A 26,261-nucleotide genomic window follows, 5' to 3' on the forward strand; every position below is an offset into this window, starting at 1 on the left:
TGACACAAGGACAAAAATATCTTATAGGCTGTACACCCTTAGGAGGTAAGTAGTATACACAAAATATACACTAGTAACCAAAATCAGCTAAGTAAACAGTCATAAAATAGTGCAAACAGTGAAAATCACAATAGGTTGCAATGGGCCTAGGGGTAACACAAACTATATACTAAAGCAGTGGAATGCGAATCACAAATTCCCCCCTAGGCTGTGTAGTGTATAGAGGGACACTGGGAGTGTAGGAAAACACCAAAGGTAAGTAAAGTACCCCACCCCAGAGCCCAGGAAAGCAAGAGTAAAGTACAGCAAGTTTCCTCAGGACACACTACAAGTCGTGATAAGAGATTTTGGAGGAACCAAGCAATACTGCAAGGAACAAACAATGGATTCCTGGGCCTGAAGACCTGTGGATAGAGGAGACCAAGTCCAGAAGTCGAAGAAGAGTTCAGGATGGACAGGAGCCCCTGCCAACCTAGAAGATGGTGCAAAAGTGGATTCTCCGATTAGAAGAAAAGTACAGAAGAGCACCAAAGAAGATGGCTGTGGGTTCCTGCTTGGTGCAGGTGATGTCCCACGTCGAGTTGTTGGATGCAGGATGTTTGCGTCACTGGATTCTGCCAACAAGCCTGGGTTCAAGCAAGTATGTGGCTTGCGTCAAAAAAGGAGCTGCCTGGACCCAGAAGGGACCTGGGGATCTCAACTCGGACTGAGGAGACAGAGGGGGCTCTCAGCACTTCAGAGAGCCCTCAGAAGGCCAGACAGCACCCACGGGAGTCTCAGAACACGGGGACAAAGAAGATGCAAAGTGCGGTTATCATAGCACTACACAGGAAGGTCCCACACCGCCGGAGAACAACTCAGGGAGCTGGGCGTCGCAGGATGGAGTGCTGGGGACCTGGCAATGCTGTGCACGAAGGATTATTGGAAGAAGTGCACAGAAGCCCAAGGAGCTTGAGAAGACGCGGTGCACAGGGGTACTGTTGCAGCATGGGGAGGCAAGCTCTTAACTCCGCCAAATTTGGACAGCTGAACCTTTGGACAGTCTGGGTCACTTTGGTCCGCCACCTGTGGGAGCACACTTGTCGTCAGGAGAGGAGTCCCAGAGTACCGGTCGTTGCCGCAGAAGGGTGCCTGCAGAAGCAAGGAAGTGACTCCGTCATTCCACGGGAGATTCCTTCAGTTCTTCTGGTGCAGGGTGAAGACAGGCAGTCCTCAGAGCGTGCACCTTTGAAGGTGTTTGCAAAAGCTGGCTGGAGCTGAAGTTGCAGGTCACAGGAGTCATCCTGGAAACTTTATTGCAGTTACAGAGGTTCCTGCAGCAGTCTGCGGTTGATCCGCCAGTCAGAAGCGGAAGCAGAGTCCTGGACGAATCTTACAAACCGAATCTGAGGAAACACCCGGAGGAGAGACCCTAAATAGCCCTGAGAGGGGGATTGGCTACCTACCCAGGTATGCACCTATCAGGAGGAGTCTCTGATGTTTCCTGCTGCCACTGGCCACTCAGTGGTCTCCGAGGGTCCCCACACCATGGAATCCAAGATGGCTAACACCAGGGACACTCTGGAGGACTCTGGGCACCCCCCCTGGGGTGGCGATGAACCGGGGAGTGGTCATTCCCCTTTCCTTTGTCCAGTTTCGTGCCAGAGCAGGGACTGGGGGTCCCTGAATCGGTGTAGACTGGCTTATGCAAGTAGGACACCACCTGTGCCCTTCAAAGCATTTCCAGAGGATCTGGGAGGCTACCACTCCCAAGCCTGTAACACCTACTTTCAAAGGGAGAGGGTGTTACACCCTCCTCCCAAAGGAAATGCCTTGTTCTGCCTTCCTGAGATTGAGCTGCTCAGTCCCCAGGAGTGCAGAAACCTGTCTGTGAGGTGGCAGCAGCTGGAGCTGCAGAGGAAACATCACAGAGCTGGTTTGGCAGTACTGGGGGTCCATGGTGGAGCCCCCAGGGTGCATGGGATTGGCCCCCCAATACCAGATTTGGAATGGGGGGATGATTCCATGATCTTAAACACCTCACATGGCCATATTCCTAGTTACCACTGTGAAGCTACATATCTGTATTGACATATATGTAGTGCACACGTGTAATGGTATCGCCGTACTCACGAAGTACGGGGAATTGGCCCTGGACAAAGTGGGGGCACCCTTGCTAGTGCATGGGTGCCCTCACACACAGTAACTTTGCACCTAGCCTTCAGTAAATGAAGTTCAGATATATAGGGGACTTATAAGTTACCTTAGTGCAGTGAGCATAGCTATGAAATAGTGTGTGCACTATTTCACTCAGGCTGCAGTGGGAGTCCTGATAAAGGTTTGTATGCGCTCCTTATGGGCGGCAAAAGAAATTCTGCAGCCCATAAGGATCTCCTGGAACCCCAATGCCCTGGGTACCTAGGTACTATATACTAGAAACGTATAAGGGGGGTCCAGTGTGCCAATCAGAATTGGAATATGGAGTCAATAAGCTATAGTGACAAATTTGGTAAGGAGAGAGAGCATAAGCACTGGAGTTCTGGTTAGAAGAACTTCAGTGACACAGTTAAGCATACTGACAACACACATAGGCCACAAACTATGAGCACTGGGGTCCTGGCTAGCAGGATCCTAGCGAGACCGGCAAAACACACTGCCAAATAGGATTTTAACTATGAGCACTGGGGTCCTGGCTAGCAGGATCCCAGTGAGACAGTAAAAAACACTGACAAACACTCACAAACAGGCCAAAAATGGGGGTAACCATGCTAGAAAGAGGCTACTTTCTCACACCAGTGTGATGCTTTTCACCAGGCCACCATCAATACCAGTGCCACCAGCGCCGACCATAAAAAATTAGGCACCATAAACGCTACAGTACCACAATCAAAAAGTACATACAACTCCTTCTAGACTGAGATTAAAGGCTTACATTTTTTACTTATCACAAACCCGGAGCCACCATTTTAAAAGCATCAAGGCAGCACAGAAAACCTGGATAGATATACCAAATCCACAAATAAAAGGGTACACAAATCAAAAATATTAAGAATTTAGATAATGACAAAAAAGTGAGTCTCAATTTGCTTGGAAGTTAAAAAGTCAACCGGGTAGGAATAGGAGAGAGGGGTTAGGGACACTGTATCTAAAAATGAGGCATACACATAAAAACAATTCAAAATCATGATGAAGGATTTTTCCTTGGTAGATTCAATTATGAGTAACTTAAATAGGCTGCCTTTACTAAAGTGACATTGGTTCAAAGGGAGAACTTTGTAAAAGCCAATGTCCATTATCAAAACAAAGCCAGTCTTGGCTATTGAAGCAGAATGGAATCGCAGCTCAAACTTATGGGTTACTAATGGAAGTAGCAGGGATGTGGAATTCCTATTGCCCGACGCCCGGGACATCTTGTTTGGGGTCAAGGGCAACAAGTTTTTATGTTTACTTTGTCCTTGGGACAAGTAGGCCCAACCCTCTGCAACACAAACCCTTTGGCTGCCTGTTTACAGAGAGTGGAACTCTCTGCAGTTGAGGTAATGTGTTTCCAAAAGATAATGCTGTTCGAACTTGTATTTATGGTTCATTATTTGAAATCCTTCATTATTAGGGTGAGTGCTGTAATTAAATGTTTTAAGGTCACACTTCACTACTGATGTTGGTTCCAGTACAAAAAAAAAAAACGTGTATACACGTTTGAAAAGTTTAGGCTATGAGGCTAAGTATAATGCTCCCAGAATGCTCTCTGATTAGATGCAAATGAAGTGTCATTTAGTAAAATGTGTTGGTGCATGCTAGTATTTCCCAAAAATATTTCTAATGGAAAATCAGTGTAACCATTTTCAACACGATTATGGCAAGCATGAAAATAAACAAACACTGACAAAGCCAACTGATCGGACATATTTTTATAAGTCTTTTAGTTTCATCAATGCGTGTCTTGTTTTGACATGGCTTTTGTAACACTTTATTGTTGTGGGAGCTATCCGGCCCTCAACACTAACAAACACTGGCAAAAAAAAAAAAAACGTTTTTGAACTCTAAAAGCACACGTTGCCACCAGTGGCATAACAAAGGCCCCGCAGCCGCCCTCCTGGGGGCCCCTTCAGCACAGCACTTGGCCTGAGTGAGTCTGGAGAGGGGGCTCCTCCATGTTCTTTGCAAAGGGGCACCCTCCAATTTCGTTACGTCAGTGATTGCCACTGTAGTTCCTGACACTGAACAAAACTACTTTGTGTGCCAATGTGCTCCTTGTGGAAGAGCAGAATGCGATCGCTCACAGTAAAGCCAGCCAAAAGAGAGAGAAATAGAAGTTTAATAAAAACAAAATGTTTTGTTAACACCAGACCTAATTAGGGACCAAGACCCACATGTAGGTAGCTTTTTGCATGTCGCAAACAGCGACTTTAGCTGTTTGCGGCGTGCAAAAAGCACATTGCGATGCACAAACCCAGTTTTGCCATTCGGTAACCTGGTTACCGAATCGCAAAACGGGTTTGCGACTCGCAATTAGGAAGGGGTGTTCCCTTCTTAATTGTGACTCGCAGTGCAATGTAGGATTGTTTTGTGACCGCGAACGCGGGCGCAAACCAATCGCAGTTTTCACCCATTTCAAATGGGTGCTAACACTTTTGCTAAAGGGAAGGGGTCCCCATGGGACCCCTTCCCCTTTGTGAATGTCACTGTAACCATTTTTTCAGAGCAGGCAGTGGTCCTGCGGAACCCTGCCTGCTCTGAAAAAATGAAACAAACGTTTCATTTTTCGTTTTTGTAATGCATCTCGTTTTCCTTTAAGGAAAACGGACTGCATTACAAAAAAAAAAAAAAACAGCTTTATTAAAAAGCAGTCACAGACATGGTGGTCTGCTGTCTCCAGCAGGCCACCATCCCTGTGAGGGCCGCCATTTGCAAGGGGGTCGCAAATTGCGACCCACCTCATGATTATTCATGAGGTGGGCATTTGCGAAGCCCTTGCGAATCACCGATGGTGCCATCCTACATTCGGATTTGCGACTCGCAAATTGCGAGTCTGACTCGTAATTTGCGGGTCGCAAATCTGAACCTACTGACATGTGGCCCCAAATTCTTAAAGAAAGTCACAAAAGTGCACCCATGGTATATGTCGTACCCCTATAAAATATTTGTGAACTGTATTTTAGCATGGGTAAATACGATGTGTAGATTTGCTCATTTGAAAATCTATTGAGCATTTGCAAGTTCATTTTCCCTCCAGCCACTTTCTTCCCAACCCTGGAAGAAGTTCTAATTCTGCCATTGTCAGGAGTAAATGTCCAACCTTTCTTATTATGGGAAAATATTCGAGAGAAGCTGGTGAAAATCTTTAAAACATGCAGGTTAGTAGGTTTGCAGACTCAAAGGCATTTCAGCCCTGGAACTATTGCTTACTGCTTCCTCCAGCCCCAGTATGCAGATCTGCAGAAAGGTGGAAAATAAGGAAATGGCTACAGTAGGGATTGAAACTGCAAGTATTCAAGCCCTACTAAGGTAGTAGCCCTGGCATAATCAGAGAGGCTATTATCAGAACTCTTACATAATGAGATTGCTGCCATAATTTGTCGCCACACTACATGGCACCAAAGGGACAAGTAGATCTTTTTACAGGACAAGTAGATTTGAGAAGCAACCTGTCCCCTGGACAAGTAGATATTTTAATAAATGCCACACCCCTAAAGGAGACAAGCTATTTCGGGAACTTCTTTCTCCTGTATTTTGAAAAGCTGCTTAATGCGGAATCCCAATAAGACAGATCTCCAGATTTATGGCAACTGAGATATAACATCACATTCTAAAAAAACATTAGGGAACAGGTTAAATTCAGTTCAGCAGGGCTTAATCCCAACTAGAGGTTGGCCTCTTTAAGTCTAGACAGTGTAATTACTATCTCAACTCCATGTTTAATGCCAAAAAATCCAATTGCATGGATTGGACTTCTTCAAGCAAAATGTTACTGCATTTTGCTCTTACTAGGAAGTTAAGAAGAGGCAGAGATGCACTGTATAAGTACATAAGACCAAGGCAGATAGTTGATGGTTGTGCACCTGAACCTATAATTTCATGACAAAAGTAATCAATGCTCAGTATACCAATCTTTGTTTGCTTTTATTACTAATTTCCTTGCTAGAAAGCTTCATAGTGCGCACCAGCAACATAAACAATTTACTGAAGGCAAGCCAGGCCTTTTAAACAAATGTGAAAGCATATCAGCCTATAAAGTAAAGCAAGATAAGCAGAGGTCCGATAATGGAATATGGAGTCAATAAACTATAGTGACAAATTTGGTAAGTAGAGAGAGCATAAGCACTGGAGTTCTGGTTAGCAGAGGTATCTTAGTGTACTAGCTAGGCTAAGGCGTATAAACTTGGAGCTCAAGTTCACACACATCTCACAAGATATGGTGCAGTATCAGCATTAAGTTTGTTTTATGGAAGTGTGTAGCCTGTTGAAACAAGCATTGGCAAAGTCAATAGGTCTAGCCCATGGGAAAGCTATTGACTTGTCAATTTCTTTCAGCCATTTTGTATAGTCGCATGTCTGCTTTGCAGCGTGGCTGAAACAAAAAAAAACTTTCTTTGACGTGGCCAGAGCTGGCCATGAAGGTCAGTGATCCATTTTGTTAGTATGTGATTAGTCTCTCCCGTCACAAAAATTTTTTAGTTATCTTACGTCTGAGATGAAGTTTGCCATTTTGGCCCAGCATAAAGACAGGCATTGAGCACAGTGCCGTTTGCATCTTTATAGCATCTTGACATCTGCTAGTGTGGCTTTTGGGCACTTTGATCTCCTTGTGGGATAGAAAGAGGCAAGAAACGAAGAGGGAGGGGGTGTGGAGTTGACAGGACAAGCAAGAATGGGAGAGGAGTGGCTTAGAAGAGCAACAAAACAGGAAAAAGGTGTGGAGCAGTGAAAGCAACAATGACGAAGGGCAGAAGGAGGAATGGGCTGCAAGTGAAAGGAAGCAAAATACCTATGGAAGCGGCAAGTAGTGGAAGGACCCTGGGCAAGTGAAGCAGTCCTTGGGCCAGGCTCCAAGGTAGGGACAAACACATGAACAGGAAGTGAAACTGGCACTTGCTGACAAAAGAGAAGCAAGAAAATGAGTGATGATGAAGCTAACCAATGGTAAGCAAAGGGAGGGCTCTAAGTCCCCTAAGTAAAATAAATGCAAGTGACAGCACATGCACATTCACAGGCAAGACCCAAAGTATTGGGTGTGTGGTGAGGGTGAAAGGGAGGAACACTGTCAAAGAAGTGAAGGTGCCCACCAAACCTACTGACGGGCATAAAACAAACTGTGCCTCCAAAACACTGGTGTCCTTCCTGAGGGGAAATAGACTTTATCTAGCAGCCCTTACCACCATTATTTACCACACTGGTAAGTAGTATATGTATTTGGATCTTTACACACAGTACTTTACTACACAGGTAAGCATTTTGTTTAAATAACATACTTTTTATAGTATTTAAGAAAAGTGATTGTAGGGTTCAGGGATGGGTAGAGGTAAAGAACGGTGAGGGTGATTGAGGGCTCTGGGGTAGGTTCAAGGTAAAGGGAGGTAAAGGTAACTTGAGGGTTCAGGGGTGGGGAGAGGTAAAAGGAGGTATGGACTGGATAGTATGATATGGTACAGCCTGTTATTGTACAGTATTGCATGGTTTGTTATAGTATAATATGATATGTTTTGGTCCAATATTGTATAGCATAGTATGGTGTGGTATGTCGTGGCATGTTATTGTATAGTATATTATGCTATTAGTATGGTATGGCATGTTGCTGAGGCGTAACACTTATGAACTGCTAACAGCACACCTTTACATTAATTTAACCCCTTAGCTGCTGGGCCTTTTCCCTGCCCAGTGCTGAGTCCTTTTTTTGCTATTTGGGGTAGTTTGCGCCTATGCCTTCATAACTTTTTGTCCACATAAGCTATCCGCACCAAATTTGCATCCTTTTTTCCAACATCCTAGGGATTCTAAAAGGTACCCAAAGTTTGTGAGTTCCCCTGGATGAGGCCAAGAAATTAGCCAAAATACAATGACATTTTTTTTTTTAAATGGGAAAAAAGGGCTGCCGAAGAAGGCTTGCGTTTTTTCCCCTGAAAATGGCATCAACAAAGGGTTTGCCGTGTTAAAATCACCATCTTCCCAACTTTCAGGAACAGGCAGACTTGAATCAGAAAACCACATTTTCAACCCAATTTTGGCATTGTACTGGGACATATCCCATTTTTACTATTTTTTTGTGCTTTCAGCCTCCTTCCAGTAAGTGACAGGAATGGGTGTGAAACCAATGCTTGATCCCGGAAAGCTAAACATTTCTGAAAAGTAAACAAAATTCTGGATTCAGCAAGGGGTCATTTGTTTAGATCCTACAAGGTTTTCCTACAGAAAATAACTGCTGAAATAAACAAATATTGAAATTGAGCTGAAGAAAAACAGCCATTTTTCTCCACGTTTTAATCTGTAACTTTTTCCTGCGAAGTCAGATTTTTTAAATCAATATACCATTACGTCTGCTGGACTCTTCTGGTTGTGGGGATATTTAGGGCTTATAGGTTCATCAAGATCCCTAAGTACCCAGAGCCAATAAATGAGCTGCACCTTGCAATGGGTTTTCATTCTATACTGGGTATACACCAATTCATTTGCTGAAATATAAAGAGTGAAAAATAGGTATCAAGAAAACCTTTGTATTTGCAAAATGGGCATAAGATAAGGTGTTTTGAAGCAGTGGTTATTTGCACATCTCTGAATTGTGGGGTGCCCATACTAGCATGTGAATTACAGGCCATTTCTCAAAAATACGTCTTTTTTACACACTGTCTTACATTTGGAAGGAAAAAATTTAGAGAAAGACAAGGGGCAATAACACTTGCTTTGCTATTCTGTGTTTCCCCAAGTCTCCCCATAAAAATGGTACCTCACTTGCGTTGGTAGGCCTAATGCTTGCGACAGGAAATGCAACATGGGCACATCACATTTTTACATTGAAATTTAACATGTTTTTTGCAAAGTGCCTAGCTGTATATGTTGGCCTCTAGCTCAGCCGGCACCTAGGGAAGCCTACCAAACCAGCGCATTTTTGAAAACTAGACACCTAGGGGAATCCAATATGGGGTGACTTGTGGGGCTCTCACCAGGTTCTGTTACCCAGAATCCTTTGGAAACCTCAAAATTTGGACAAAAAAAAACACTTTTTCCTCACATTTCGGTGACAGAAAGTTCTGGAATCTGAGAGGAACCACAAATTTCCTGCCACCCAGCATTCCCCCAAGTCTCCCGATAAAAATGGTACCTCGCTTGTGTGGTTAGACCTAGTGCCCACGACAGGAATAGATCAAACAGCGTTCAATGTTGGTCCTTACATGAGGGCAACTGTTGACCCTGGGGTGATCCATTTGTGACGCAGGAAACCAGGTACAGGCACTCAAGTGGGGCAGTGTTTTATCACGACAGGTGGGGAAATACTGGGTGGTAGGAATTTTGTGGATCCCAGCATACTCCTGTAGTTTGTGTGACAGAAATGCAAGAACAAATAGAGTTTTTATTCAACATTTCAGCTTTGCAGGGTATTCTGGGTAAGAAAACTTTGGGGAATCCACACAAGTCACACCTCTGTGGACTCCCCCGGATGTCTAGTTTCCAGAAATGTCTGGGTTTGGTATGTTTCCCTATATGGCCGCCAAGCCCAGGACTAAAAACACAGGTGCCTGCCTTACAAAACCAGTTTGCTTCGTGATAGATAATTTTGATGTCTCCACAATACGATTTGGGCAGTGGAATTTGGGGCTGAACTAAATTGTGGAGCTCCCAAGAGAGCACTCTCTGTGCTTGCCGCCACATGAACCTGCTCTCTGGTTTGGGCTAACCCGCTATTGTCCCGTTGCATAGACTGTGCTTGAGAAGGGACAGCAGGACTGTCCTAATCACCTCCCTCATAATTACTGGAAGAGAAGTTAGCGAATGGGACTCCTCCGACTGAAAAATCACTCCTAGAGTCTGCGCCATTGTCCTATCCCTCAGATGCTGTCTCAGTTTCTGATGTCTCAGTCTCTGATCCTATGTCAGAGCTGTCCTCTATAACCTGAGTGAGAGCCTGAGCAGCAGTCATCCAATGAAATGCCATCTCTGCTACTGGCTAAACTGTTGCTCTAAAACCCTAGCCCACGTAGACAGTCACAAAATTGCTGGTGTGTGTGATATGTGCAACAGTAGAGGTCACCTTACCTTCGCTTTTTCCCTCAATCAGCACATTCTTTCAAGACACTCAAAAAACACATTGTCACATACCAATCGTCACAGTCTTTAGCACCTCTAGCGCCCAGTCCAACAATCATTATTGGTGCTCCCACTCCCATGTCCTCCTCCTCGGATTCCCTCACTACTACCCAGCAAAAGTACCCTCCACCTCTCCATAGCCGCCCCCCACACACATTTCATTTGTATTATAGCGCAGGTAATGGCTGACTTTACTAATGTACTCTGCTATTTACATAAAATACAGATTTGCTCTTTGCAGTAGGCATATAAACCTTCTGCGCTACTTTATGGCATCCACACTGTCACTAGACAAAAATCTGATCCTTTTGTAGCAGAAACATAATCACAAGACTTACTTGACTTTTTTATTGCTGCCTAACAGCTACAGTTGAAATGTATCAGTTGAAGTATGTGCATTGCTTTGAAGACGCAAGCTGCAACTGCAAGACCACTGTGGCAAACATATATATAGATCACTTTTATATGTGGGTCCGGTTTTCCTGGGGGCCGATCGCAGCCCACAGGGAAACCACACATGCATTGACAAAAGTGATCTATATATATGTAGATAGATATATCTATGTACGTAGACAGATACATCTATCTACAGAGATAGATATTTCTATCTACATAGATAGATATATCTATTTATATATATATATATATATATATATATATATATATATACACACAAATATATATATATATATATATATATATATATATATATATATATATATATATATTAATATAGATCTAAATATTTTTTTAGTAGTTGTATGGTTTCGAAACCATACAACTAGTACAAAAAATGTATTGCCCCCACAGGGGAGTCTCCCCTTTCAAACAAGGCCTTCCCAAACGTCCAGAAGACTGTTTGGGGCCGTTTTCCCCATTGGAGCAGGAAGCAGCTGCAAGGCCGCTTCCTGCTCCGATGGGGAAAACAAAACAGTGGCATCAGCGTGCCTCACGGTGCGTTGACGTCACAAAGGGGCACCTGGATGGGGGGTGGGGGGGGGAGACTCGGAAGATCTTCTGTGTCTCCTGCGGTGTTTAAAAAAAAAAAAATTGAGGATATTTTAACCCCCTTCCTGGTGTCGCCCACTGGTCGTGACCGGCACCAGGGAGGTAGTGTGGGCGTCGGCCAGTGGCCGAAGCCCGCACTGTAGGGGTTAAGCAAGCGTCGAAATCACCAGTTGGTACAATTTAAAAACACTGAATTTACATTGGGTTTCCCAAATTTGGGAGAAAGGCATCATTAAATGAAATGCAACCAAAACAAGGACAAGTCATAAACGCAACCTTGGTGAATGCTGCAACATATAACTTTATTAAAATTTAATAAACTGTGTTCTCATGAGGCGCTGAACAGACTGGTTTGAGAAAAGAGGCTTGCTGGAAAGTAAAGTTATGAAAAATCAGGAAAGCAAACAATAAGTGAGAGAACCTGTGAGCCCAAGACGAAAAAGTAAACCAGAAAGGGTGTAAAAACAGCTACAAATGAGATAGAGAGGCATAGGAGCATGTAAAAAGAACATACAGACCACCAATACACATTCATAAAAAAAGAAAAGTTCTACAATCCGAGTACATGAAGCACAGAACAAGAAATCAATCAGTACTGGACCACGCTCCAAGGAAAAAAACAAAAACATGGATGAAGTGAAGCCGACATGCACAGAAGCACTCACCAATGAAAAAGTAGAAAATAAGAGTGACAAAGATGTAACCAATGGTAAGTGATGACCAAGCTAAAAGCCCTTTTTAGAGTTTTTAAAAATAAATAATAGATCGTCATAAGCAACAGTGCAAGCATGCTGTCTCTGGTGAGACACAAATGCTAAAATTACACAGTTCTCCCTAATCATAAGAGTTAATGCAAGGAAGTTGGTGATTCTGCCAATGTGTGTGTTTGTTCTTGAGACTTTTGTGATCTACTAAGATGCTTCATTCTGCAGTTAGCAGGTTTATAGTGGTGTCCAGTCTCGCAAATTAGCTTAGAAAAAACTACATAGATCCCTTGAGAAGGATGTTGGGTCACACCCAGCTTCAAGCTGTCTTATATGGTAGCACAACTTAAGCGTATGAGAGCATTTATGGAACTACAATTTCAAGTGCAAGAATGTCTTATGATAATCCCGAGTTTAACAGTAGCTTTTCAAGCTACAGCACTCCCCCTAGGGGAGCTTGGAGTTTAATGGTAGCTTTTCAATCTTGGATGGCATGGATTGGAGTGGGGTGGATTGTCACAATTATATGTTAAAGCATAATTACAGAAATTACACGTAAGAAAGAAACATGTCACATTGCAATATTTAGAACAAGATTCACGTGGGTCAGATTGGAGTGGAGCGGATTGGAGTTCCGCAGATTGTTTTGGATTGGAGTGGGGCAGATAGTTCTGGATTGAATTGGGGAAAATTGGAGTGGGGTGGATTGGGGTAGGGCAGATTCTTTTGGATTGGAGTGGGGCAGATTGGACTGGGCTGGATTGTTTTGAATTCGAGTGGGCAGATTGGGATGGGCAGAATGAATTGAGGCAGACTGTTTTGGATTGGAGTCGGACAGACTGGAGTGAGGCAGATTGTGTTGGTATTGAGTGAAGGATATTGTTTTGGATTGAGTGGGGGATATTGTTTTGGACTGGAGTATGGAAGATTGGAGTGGGGCAGATTGAAGTGAGGCAGATTGTTTTGGATTGGAGTCGGACAGATTGGAGTGAGGCAGACTGTGTTGGATTGGAGTGAGGCAGATTAGAGTGGGCAGATTGCTTTTGACTGAGTGGGGAGCAATGTTTTGGATTGGAGTAGGACAGATTGTTTTGGATTGCAGTGGGGCCGACTGGAGTGGGGCAGACTGTTTTGGATTGGAGTGAGGCAGATTGGAGAGGGGCAGATTGTTTTAGATTGGAGTGGGGCAGATTTGTTTTGTATTGACGTTGGGCAAATTGGAGTGGGGCAGATTGTTTTAGAAAGGAGTCAGGCAGATTGTTTTGGATTGGGGTGGTGCAGATGGGGCAGACTGGAGTGGGGTGGGTTAGGAGCATTGGAGTGTGGGGGATTGGAGTGAGTGGTTTGGGTGGGGTGGATTGGAGTGAGGTGGATTGAATTGATCTGGGGTCAATTAGAGTGAGTGGAGTGGATTGTATTGAGTGGGGTGGATTAGTGTGGGCTCAGGTGAGATGGGGTGATTTGGAGTGGGCACATTGGACTGGAGTGGGGTGGATTGGGGTGTACTTCACAATTATGTATTAAAGCATAATTTTGGAAATTACACATAAGAAAAAAACAGTGTCGCTCTGCAATATTTAGAACAACATAATCATCATCTTTTGAGAACAGTGCCCACAAGCAAAAACAAAACAAAATATGAGTGCAAAGTGAGAAAAGTGTTGGCAAAATAAAAGCAAAGAGTTAACTATAGAACATGAAACGTTGCAATTTTGTTTGTCCTGCTGGGCATGTTTTTGCCAGTCACATGCCTTCTGTGTGCAGGACCCTAGAATGTTAAAAGAATTATCTTCCTCAATCATGTTGGGAGCAGCGGACGGGCACTGATTAAGTTGAATCAATCAGTGCTTGGACCCTGCTCCACAGAGAGGAATGTTAATGATGCTTGGCCTGCAATGATGAATTACAAGGCTTTAAAGAAAAGTGTCATACAAGCCAACAAATGGTAAGGAACAGGTGGGCTCCAAGCCCTTTTTAGTTAACAGAAGAGTCTCGCAAACAAGACGCGTGCACTAGCACATGCTCAGCACTAAAAGAATTGGGGGCAAATTAATACAAAGCTATATGCTATCATGTTGTCACAAGAAGTGAAAAAACAACCGTAACATATTTTTCTCCCTAATGCAAATGGGTATATTTTCTGGCCAAAGCTGGTATACAAACTGTGCTATGTATTTTATATACAAAGAGTGACCATATAATAATGCACATTTGTTTATAAATCACATTTTTAAATGCCTGCTTCCTTGTCTTAAACTTTAAAGTTAAAGAGTATATATCAGTGTATCTACATTGAAAATATAATGAATGCTTGTGTAAATGTGCAATCTTTCTCGTAAAGCAATAAAACAAAAATTAAGTGACGTATAGATTGGTGTAAAAGTCGATGCAATTAAATACTGTTATCAAGGCCACTGGAATTATGTGATTGTGCAGCCTTGACGTTTTTCGCATAATTGTAGATTTGCAGCATTTGACACAAAGGGCCTGATTCTAACTCTGGAGGACGGTGTTAAACCGTCCCAAAAGTGGCGGATATACCACCTACCGTATTACGAGTTCCATAGGATATAATGGACTCGTAATACGGTAGGTGGTATATCCGCCACTTTTGGGACGGTTTAACACCATCCTCCAAAGTTAGAATCAGGCCCATAATCTGTCATCTGCTGCATAATCTGCATATGTTAACAAAAAAATGGTTTCTAGCTCAAACAGTTCAACATTTAGTAAAAGTTGCACTTGGTGTTGCAGTGCAGTGGAAATCCATTCACAAAGGTTAACTGGTCACCTTTCTTGTTGCTTTTTTATATATTTGGGTGTTAAACTGGTACTAATGAGGTACAACAAATGCCCAGACAGTGTTAACAACTGTAAAAATGGCAAAATAATGAAGTAATGCTATCATAATGCCACATTATGCCGCATAATTTGCCTGTTCTTGCTGCATAATTTGCCCCCCCCTGCCGTACAATTTTAGTGGCCCTATTATCCTTTTTGACAGTGGTTCTTAACTTGTGGCTTTTCCTGGGGGCCAGCAACACCTACTCAGGGGGTCTGTGACTGCTTAGATAATTAATATGAACATATTAATAATGATTATATAAAAAAGAAGCAAAATGTAAACCTGAAAATGTAAAACGTCCTGTAGATGTGAAGTGATATGAAATTGGAGGGTATGTGATTCATGGCAGCAGTCAGTGCAAGTACATCCAACAGAATATAATATGGACGATGCATGGTCTGCATTGAATTTAGAAATGCTGCAACCTTCCCATTCAAATGAAATATTAGATTTTTTATATTTGAATGTGAATACACATATCTAATGTTTTGTGTATTTTTTGCTGAATGTTTTTGTCTGTATTTTTGTGTATTGTTTTGTGGTTCAAATCATCAAAATTGCATAGGCTTGGCCTCCCGGCTTCTAGTAATGACTCAGTGGGGGTCCACGATTATAATAATGATTCTGTGAAGGTCCCTGGATTTCAGTATTGATAAAGTGGGGATCCATAGAAGTCAAAAGGTTAGGACCCACTGCTTTATGAAACACATCAAGTTATTATCACTCAGTCAATCAAGTTATATTTATATAATGCTGCTTATCGCCGCAAAGGGTAGCCAGGCACTTTGCTGCAGGTCTTACCACGAACAGCCAGGCCTTTAACCCCTTTCTGAAGCCAGTCAGCGAGGGCAAGGTGCGGAGGTACAAGGGGAGGGTGTTCCAGGCTTTGGCTACGAGATGGAAGAAGGAGCGTCCTCTAGTGCAACAGTGGTATGCGTGGGGGATCTGTGCGAGGGCAAGGTGTGCACAGCGGAGGTTCCGAGAGGGGTCGTAAGAGTGTAGTCTGTGGTTCAGGTAGGCAGGTCCTTGAGGGCTTTGTAGGCATGGGTCCGGAGCTTGAATTGGCATCTCTTCTGGACCGGGAGCCAGTGGAAGTCTTTCAGGTGTTGGGTGATGTGGACTCTCTTGGGTAGGTTAAGGATCAGCCTGGCAGCCGCATTCTGGATCGACTGGAGTCATTGCATGAGTTCGGAGGAGGTGCCTGCATTGAGTGTGCATTGAGAAATGTGAAAATAAAAATTGAAATACATTTTACCTGTTACAATCCAAATGTACCTTTTCCGCATATCAATGGGCAACTGAACTTAAAAAAATATTAAAAGTTAGAGTTTGTATATCTGAAGAGCTGTTTTCATTGAATATATTAATCACACTGCAAGTATTTTTTAAAGTGACAATGCCATACATGCCATCCTTCCCGATTCAAATGGGAGAGAACCAATTTCAAGGCTAGTCTCCTGTCTCCCGATTCCTACAAGCAGAAAACTGTTTCGGATTGCAGAATCATGATTTGCCAGAAATAACACAAAATGTTTGAGCCTGTCACACATGCTACCATCTTCCCCTTCAAGAATTACATCTGGCATCAAAGATTGAGGCTTTGTCCTTAATTTTTGAAAGGGGAGATTAGAGTGTGAAAGGCCTTGACATTTTATTTTTGGCAATTTTACGTAGTCCATAGAATAACAGAGTTTAGAACTCTGAGTTTCTTTGTGTTATGTATTATACTGCCAAAAATAACATGTTGATTTTCTTTTTATCATACGTCCCAGCAGACTGGGTTCAGGCAGATTGCCTCTGCTTCAGTATATCAATGGGGAAACTACATTCTCCCGAATATTTTTTTTAAATCTCCCATTTGCCTGCCCTAAAATGTTGGCATGTATGCGATGCATTAATCACAATGCTCCCAATAGGATGGGATACGGTATCAGAAACAGCCATATGGAGTATACCTAGCAGCACTCAGCTTTACTAACCACCCTGTTTATCACCTTTTACAGGTTCTTAGAGAAAGCAGGTGCCCTGCTGTAAGGCGATGAGAGGGGCCCCTGTTTCTGCTGCACTTGTCTTTCCACTCATCTCGGCTCACACTATAGGCACCCCTTTTCTTCTGGCTCAGGGGCAGTCCAGGCAATGATTAATCACCCAGGAACAGATTGTATTTTTTTTTTAAAGTATAACAACTATTTTTACAAAACAGTGAAAGCATGGTGACACATTTCTCGGCATCTCCTGCCATACCAATTCCGATTTACATCATATCCCGTTAACACAGCAGGCCAAGAGTTCACTATTGCGCCACATCTAAGAAGCAGCACATCATGACAAGTTTAAAAAATGCCCTGTTACTACAAACAGAACAGTAGCTGTTACAAACAACGGCGACCAGTTACCAATATGTGCACTTAACCCCTTACTGACTATTTCTTTTATGTCCTGTTAGCATACTCCCTCTCTATTGTAGCCAGCCACCACTGCCACTCTCGGTGATGCCTAGTTAGCATGGCACAACAAACCATCCACTTATTAGCCCACCGCCACTTACTGTAAAGGGCTATTTTTATTTTTGCTATTTACTAAATATGATGTTTCCATTATGTTAAGGCAGCATATCATGGCTATTTCACATTATCACCAGGGGCAGATGCCATTATTCACATTCAATCAGTTGCCTGTATGGCCACTTAACTAATTGAGGCACATATCAATAATGCAATTATCACTTCACTACCAGGTGCCTTTGTGCTCAACGAATACATGCCTCATTAACGGCTTATGTGAAGTCTCGTGCAGTCGCAGTTCGCGGTAAAGGGGCAGGCGGTACATGGCGGGAGAGCGAAAAATTATATTTAAAAAAAGAAAACTTACCTGAATCACCCTGCATTGCTGCATCGCGCACTTTAGACTTCTGGCTCGACTGCAGGCACAGGCTCCCAGACTGCCCTGTGACCAATCCGACCCTGCTTTCATGCTGCTGACAGAATGAAAGCAGCAGTAGGATTGGCCGGACTGCCCTGGCTTGGCGCTCAGAGGCACACTGGGAGCCTCTGCCTACTATCTCCAACCTGGCAACACAGTGCCAGGTTGGAGAGAGCTCAGTGTGCAAATGTGTTTGGCCGGCTCAAGACCGGCGGCCAAACACACATACGCACTGAAGGGAGTGCTGTAATAAACATAGTTCATTATCGTTTTATTTTTAAAGTTTTGTAGCTGCTGCTGTTGGCAGGGACCACTTCCAGAGCACATACCTTAATACTAATTTATCACTGTTATCATCTTGTTTGGGCAAATTCCTGCTTTCTGTTATTCTCAATAAATACATAATGAGCTAAGTCCACTATGTCCAATTACCACATAATGAATTTCCATTATGTTTTGCCATTATACTCAAATACCAGATCTATTCTCCCTATTACAACCACTAACTTAGCAGACCAGTGCCAGTATCTACTTTGCGGAAATACCTCACTACAACCAATTTCCATTGTCACTGGTGAACACATCACTTCCACCTTTTATTATACCCAGTAATCACATCCTCGCCAGTACGTTATGCCCAGTTAATAAGTCATGAGTAGTTGCCATTATGCAGAGTAAACATACCATGAAGCACATGTTTCACATAATTGCTATTCAAAATCAGCTATTTAGTACTTTTATCCAATCCGCACCCCCACATCTGCAAATAACGCCCACACGGCCACTACTGTAGACCGCTGGCATATGGAAAGCAAGGCCAACAAGTCTCTTCGGCTTGTTGGGGAACTCAGAGGAAGTGACCACAAGTGCACTAAAGAGGCATGCACTTCCGAGGAGAGAAGCAAAAAGTAGCCAATCTACAATAACAAATGCCATAATGAACACCCACGTCAGCAACAAACCACTTATTGGCTTACTTTCGTAACTATCTCAGTGTTTGCATCTTAACTGCTCATCTTCCTAATGTTAATATTTTCTTGGCCAGGAAAGGCCAGTGGCCAATACTGTGAATTACAAACTGAAATGTAATTAAATACCACCACTTCCAGGTTCTCAGGACCTGATTTAGAGTTTTGTGGATGGGTTCAAAATGTGACGGATATTCTGTACACACGATTACATGTGCAGAGAATATAATGCACTTATACTAGACCAGAGCCTGCAATTACTGTATAAAAGTCTGCCTCAAATTTTCTTATTAAAGGTGACTTCTGTCTTCTACAGTCCCTTGTATTGAAGAAATGTGTAGCCTCCCAACTATAACAACTCATTACAGTTGAGCTTTGACATCAATGTCCGCTGCCAGTCAGAAGTCGATGAGATAGTAATGTCAAAGAGCATACAGATACACTTAAAAAAATTAAAAGGAATCAAGACGTTCTGTTCTGCACTGGTTTTTTTTAATGAACAGTGATAAACAGAAAGGAGATATTCATGGCAACATTAATATTTTTTCTTTGCTTTAGGTAATTAAGGGGAAGATAGAATATCCCTGTGCATTTATACACATTGTGACCTACAGCATTTTTTTAAACTCTGACATATTAAAGTGATTGTAATATATTCTGGCAACAAATATCTAACTGCTTTATGGTGTGCTTAATTTTGCCTAGAGATTCTAATTGTATTCTTCATGTTGATAAACATCTTATCTCTTTCATATGAAAGAACACCACACCAAAGATTTAAACAATTTGTGGGAAGGATGATGGTGTGATCATGTACTATTAGGAATTAAGGTGTCTCTTGAAGTAGTGATAACAACAAGAAATGACCAAATAAGGGGAGTGTATGGTGCTACTTGTCAAAAATTGTTAGGTATCAATTGGTTCTGGTGTTGCACTTAAAAGGAGGTCATCCTAAACTCTTTACACTCAGTGATAGGTCACTGATAACAATTTTGTTTTATATAAGGCACACATCCAATATTAAGTCCATTATGAATCAATGTTCATGTCTCTATTATCCAAATTTCAAAAGGGAGTACTCATATCTTCAGTTCTTCAATTTTTATTGTCCAAATTTCAAAAACCGAATACTCATATCTTCAGTTCTTCAATTTTCCAGCTGTTAATTGTAGATAGCCATAAAAACTCGCCAACACGAGTTTCGTCAGGGGTGTACCCCAAGACTTCATCAGGGCTGTAATGATATATATATAGTATATTGTCTATATACAGTTTCTAAACCCCGAAGATATTCCATAACAAAGAATTTTATACATTTCTCTTGCAAAGAGCGGGATCATACTATGTAAATATTTAGTACCAATAACCATAATATATTTCATAGTAAAATAAAGTAAAGTTTTGCATTCTGACTATTATATACAATTAGTTATTTGGCTAAAGAATCCAACATTACTGTAAATATTTCATTTGCGGTGATCTAATCATGTGAAAGAGAAAGATCATGCATAAAAAACGTTACATTACTAAAGTGTCAATTCAAATCACAGACACCAAGGTGCAAGCATACATAACTGTAACCATGCCCTTCATTAACTATAGCGGAACTAATCAGAAACAATAAAGACAAAAATATAATAATTAGAAAAATCAAAGTAAAAATAAAATTAAAAGTGGACCCTCCACCTAACAGAAGGTACCTGTCTGCTACTAGTTTAAATCGTAATGGCTTCGTCATTAATGAATCATAATTGATATTGGCTCCAGTGATGAGAATAATGAAGGAAAAGACATCCAGTATCTTAAATAATAAATATTACAGTTAAAAGTACAAAATAAACCCTTGATTCTATCACTAAGTGACCCAACTTTTCACTGCAATACTCAAGTAGAGTTTCTACCTTCATTTGAACCAAGTCTCACCATGAAATTATTGCAAAACAAGTATAGCCAATATCCTTAATTATGTACATTCACATACTAGCCATACAGCACATCAGTAATTTATAGCTCACGATATCAGTAAATAGTGCGGAAACATCGTAGGCACCACGTGTTTCACATCACACCTAGCCGACAGATCGGTTAACCGATTTCTATGCCTGTTCCTCGTGCTGCAAGCCGTTATTTATGCATTGTGCCTCTCGCCGCAAGCGTATTGATGAGACACCGTTCCGTCTATATACACGATTCAATGTGTTTAGCATTCCTCATAACAAAGAAGGCTCCTCTCCTATCCGACCGCTAAATGGCTACCAAATATTCCTTTTATAGAACTGATTATCGTTCACAAACAAACTCACCTCTTTATAACAGCTCCTATCTGTGACGCGAGTCCGCTCGTCCGGTTATTTTAATTTTAATTTTTAAGTCCGTTTTCTATTGCCCCTATATATATCTCCATTCCTAACTATGGAAATAGAGATGGGACTAAGCAGTTCAGCCTAAGTTATGTCAGCCATTTTGAAGGTACTGGATTCACTGGAAAATTAGGTCATAACGATAATAGCTTCATATGAGTAAACTTAGGTTGCATTATTTCCTCATACTAAATTGACTAAACAGAACCCAAAAACAACACTAAAGGAATATAGACATGTATACTTGCACATTGGTGCTTAGGACCACCCATACATTATAGTGCAATTGATAACTGTTAACAATTACTAGAGAATGATTAGTAAACATAAATTACTTTATGAACACTGATACGGTTAGGTACCCAAAAAATACTCAAGTTCCGGGTCAGTATTAAGACCCTTTTCAACCACCCGTAATGTCATTATCCACACTGCTTCCCATCTCCTCAACTGTAATTCCCTGTTTCCACCTCTGGGATCTACAGATACATGTTCATTCCCAAAAAATAGAAATTTCTTTTCACCTTTTTTATTTGTCACACAACTGTAAGTGCTGTACTATGGGGTATCTTGCATCCTCTTGTCTGATGGCTCTCAAATGTTCCCCAATTCTTACTTTTAGGGGACGAATAGTACTTCCCACATACATCTGTTCACAGTTGCATAATATTATATAAATAACATATGATGTCAAACAAGTAATGTTGTATATAATTTTAAACTGATGACCATCATGATTTCTGAACTCCTTCTTGGCATGCCAAGCCCAATTGCATACCCCACATTGACCACATTTGTAAAATCCCTTACTCTTTCCTGTTAACAAGTTATCTGTGTTTACTGGTCGAGGATAACTTGCACATACAAAGCTCATTAGTGATTTCCCTTTACGAAATGTGATATCTGGCCTATTTGACATTAAACCTACTAATGACTCATCCTGTCTCAAGATGTTCCAATGTCGCATCAAAGGCTTCCTCTGTATATAAGAGGATATTGAATAATCCATAACTATAGCAACCCTATCGTTATGTCTGTCCTTATTTCTCTGTGATTGTGGTGTCATATCTTTTACTGATTTTAATAACCTTTCGTGTGGCATTCTGAATCACCCTTGTGTGGTAACCCCTTTGAATAAAACGTTGTCTCATATCTTGTATACATGTGTCTAAATCCTCAGTTCTACTGCAATTGCGTCTTGCCCTTAACATTTCACCGTATGGGATGGCATCTAACTGGTGTTTAGGATGTGCACTCGTAGCATAGAGTATGGCATTGAATGAAGTGGGTTTTCTATATAGATTACTATGAATTTAATTCTCTGATATATTGAAGTATGGGTGAAGTATATTATAAGGAAATTGCGAGTCGCCTTGGAGTCCAATTATCTTATTAAGGTACCCTTCAATGACATCAATATGCTTATAATGTAAGGCAAGGTATTATTTATCCATAAATGAGTTGGATCGGAGGGGGTGGAGGGGTGGCCAGCCAGTGCAAGATAGCAGTCCAGTTCTAGGATCGCTCTCTCTGGAAACCCAAGATCCATCAGTAACCTGTCACCATCCTCCCTGTAGAGCCCGCACTGTGGCTCTTTTGGTGTGCGGAGTTGACGTGGCTCCGTTTGGACTTGGTAACTGCGGCACCTCAAGAAGCAGAGGAGCTGCCAGTTGGGTTTGGCCTAGGCAAGCCTGAATGGGGTGCCGGGTGGTCCTGGGCCCAGGGAGGAGCCCTGTGTCATCACTCGTGAAGTGTGCCGCGGGGCAACTGGAGAGGAACTCCCAACAACCAGACCACTATTCCTTGTGCAGCAGGGCTGCCTGCGCCCTTACACTTCACAGTGCCTGCGCCCAACAAGAAATTCGGAGTGGGAGACGCAGACCGCGACGTGCGGCTTTCCGGCACAAAGGAAGAGAGCGTAGGCCTTGTAAGGCCAAACGTGAGTGCGTGCAACAGTGTAAAAGGGGGGGCACATTGGAAAGCAGGGGCTATCTATTGACATCTGTTGCCCCCACATCTACCGCGCTGCCCTGTGGCCCGCCCTGCCTAACTCACAAAGCGATGCAGGCCCTGTGTGGGCTGCTGTAAGGCCTGAGCCACCATCAAGACAACGGTGGGACCAGTGCTCCCCCGCCAAAAGAAGAAAGCAGAGGGACTTGATTCTGCCTGATATTGCCTGAGCATTTGAGTGCATCCCTAGGGCCCCCATAGATAACGCAGTGAAAGGAGCGAACTGCTGAAGGGAGGAGGCGAGGCTGAGGGGCGGTTGCTGTCCATTGGCCTAACCAATACTGGAGACTCCCCCCTGCCCTACATGGACCCAGTTGAGGAACACTGACAAGGGACTGGACCAGGGGTGTGTCACTGTCTATCCCTTCCCCCACCCTGGACACCTCGGGTCAGCTCTGACCTACAGAGGCAACTTGGGAACTGGTTGTGACCCCTGCTGTGCTGAAGTGGGTGCAAGGGGGGTCCTGTGGCACCTACAAACTGACAGGAGGGTACTCTGAGCCATACACGCTGGACAAGAGATCTACACCGAGGTGGGCCTTCCTTGAACTACAGCCGCCTCCCAACTATGAAACTGCTCATGCCACCACACTGCAAAGACTGAAGGGAAGTTGGGCGCCTGGCGGGTACCGCAACATTGCTTGCTTCTGCATTGCCTAAACTGCAGTAAAGGTCTCTTCATAGGGAGTCTCAGTAGGTTTGTGAAGTCTTTAAGAATGAGATGCAGAGGTGGAGCAGGTGGTGCAGAGCGGAGACACTGAACCATTCGGAGAAGGATCTCCCACCGCCTGCGTCAGCGTCCAACACGGCTATCAAATTAGATGAAATCCTTAAAGCCATAGCTGATACCAAGCAAGATCCGAGTGCTGGAGCTGATGCTGTAGCCATTGAATTAGGTTCACTGCGAGCTGATGAGCATAAACTGGCAGATTGTGTCACACGCACTGAGCATGACATTAAGGAGATCCATCAGTGCAAGAGCTAGAGGGACAGATACATTCTCTTACTGACAAGGACCCACAGAGGAGGATGTGGAAGGGAGCTTGCACCAAAACAACCTCTATTTTGTGGGCTTCCTGGAGAGGGCAAAGGGCACTGACCCTGTACAGTTCTTTGAAAGTTGGCTATCGCAGACAGTAGCACCGGAACAGATATCTGAGTATTTTCTTCTGGAGCAGGCCCACCTCGTTCTGGCACAATGTTCACTAGTGTGGGCCTCTCCCAGACCTGTGGTAGTCCATGTAATGAACTAAAGAGCCAAAGAAACCCTACTACAAGCAGCTAGGGCATCTGCACTGCTACATCATGAAAATTCCAAAGTATTCATTTTTCCAGACTACATCATATTGGTACAGTGCCGTAGGGCCTTCTTCCTAAGTTTTAAAGCGCAAGCTGCAACAAATGGGTCTTCACTACTTACTTCTCTTTCTGGCGAAGCTCATAGTTATCGATGGGAATAAAAGTTCAATTTTCACGGAACCAACAGATGCTTGGGGCTTGGTGGAGTAGCAGCGCTATGAGTCCTTGGATACCCCATCCCCAAATCGTCGACACAGAGGTGGCCAAGAACTTGGATTGCAGGCAACGTGAGGTGCCTGGGATCCAGGCCGCTGGGATTCAGGAAGCGCCCATGCTGGAGCAGGCCAGAGAGGATCAGGCCCAGGTCCTGACAACAGGGGTTACATTAAGGGCGGACGGCGAACGCCACCTGGTTCTCCGTCAGACAGCGTAATGTCTGATACTGACTCCACTCAAGCCACTGACAGCATGATCTCAGAGTCAATGCGGGTAGAAATGCCACTGACGGCTGATGAGCTTATGTGACAGCCCTCTAACAACATCACCATGGATAATGAAGGGGATCACCTCTGCAGGCATCCTACTTCTTCCAGGTCCACACCACTGACTGTGAAACAATGGGTTTTCCTGACCGATGTCGGACTAGAGACAACCACAGGCTATTCCCACTATTGAGAGAGTTGGTACCAGGCTGGCTACCCCCCTCGCCTTGCTCCTGGGTGATATTGGTGCGCATGGGTGCACATAAGGGAACATCCCATCCATGGGACATTCTTTCAATGGTTTTGATGACCGCATGTATGTGGGTCGCCCTAGGTACAGAGTTGGGGGTTCGGTGTAACAGTTTGTTGAGTCATGTGAAGCACTAAAGTATTTATTTTCAGGAAGGCTGGCACCAGGCTTGTGGTGTGTAAATGTGGTATGGCGATGCATGGAACGCTAAAAGGGCTGTGCCCTCACACTAATGATGCAATGGCAAAAAAATAATAATAACATGAAATGTCCGGGGTATGGGCACCGCGTGGAAGAGGCATGTGTTTCAACAAAACCTTAGAAGAAGGCACACACAGATAACTCTGTTACAAGAGACAAATCTCGTGGGCGGGTGGGGGGGGCACTTGCCTGCAAAGGCATTAGAGTGGGCAATGTTATTGTATCACATATTCGGGCTTCACCCAGCCGGACTCTAATCTGGATAAGGATGAGAGTCCCTTTCTAACTCCTGGGTATGGATATTGACCCTGAGGGTTGATATGTACTGGTAGAAGGACAACTGGATGGGAAGGTAGTCTTAGTGGGCAGCACTTATACCCCTAACACAGAGCAACCGGCTTTCTTCTGCCATCTATCTACTGTGTTAACTAAATGGGACCACATTCCTTGGATAATGGGTGGAGACTTTAATTGTGTGATTGACCCACAGTTGGACCGGTCACATCTGCCACTTCAAAACTCCCCAGTGGTATCGGCTGCAGCTCACTTGGCTACGGCATTGGTCCCTACTAGACTGTTGGCAATCTTTGCACCCAGATGCTGAAGAGTTCTGCTATTATTCCACCTCACATGATTTGCCCGTCTGGCTAGACCGGATACTCTATGACTCAGCGACCAGACTACTAATGACATGAGCAGAATACTTGGGGAAGACTTTCTCCGACCATAATCCCTTGCAGGTCCAGTTAGCGTCTGGTGCTCAGAGGCCTCAAGTCTCCACCTGGCATCTGAAACCCGCCTTGCTAGAAGACCAGGATTTCAGAGGAGCAACTGAGGACACACTGTCACAATCTCTATCTGATAATTGGAGCACATCCAAGAATATAGACTGGGAGGCAGTGAAAGTTGTGCTTAGGGGACACTGCATCCGGGTGAT

The sequence above is a fragment of the Pleurodeles waltl genome, chromosome 7, assembly GCF_031143425.1.
Source record: "Pleurodeles waltl isolate 20211129_DDA chromosome 7, aPleWal1.hap1.20221129, whole genome shotgun sequence".
Classification (NCBI taxonomy): domain Eukaryota; kingdom Metazoa; phylum Chordata; class Amphibia; order Caudata; family Salamandridae; genus Pleurodeles; species Pleurodeles waltl.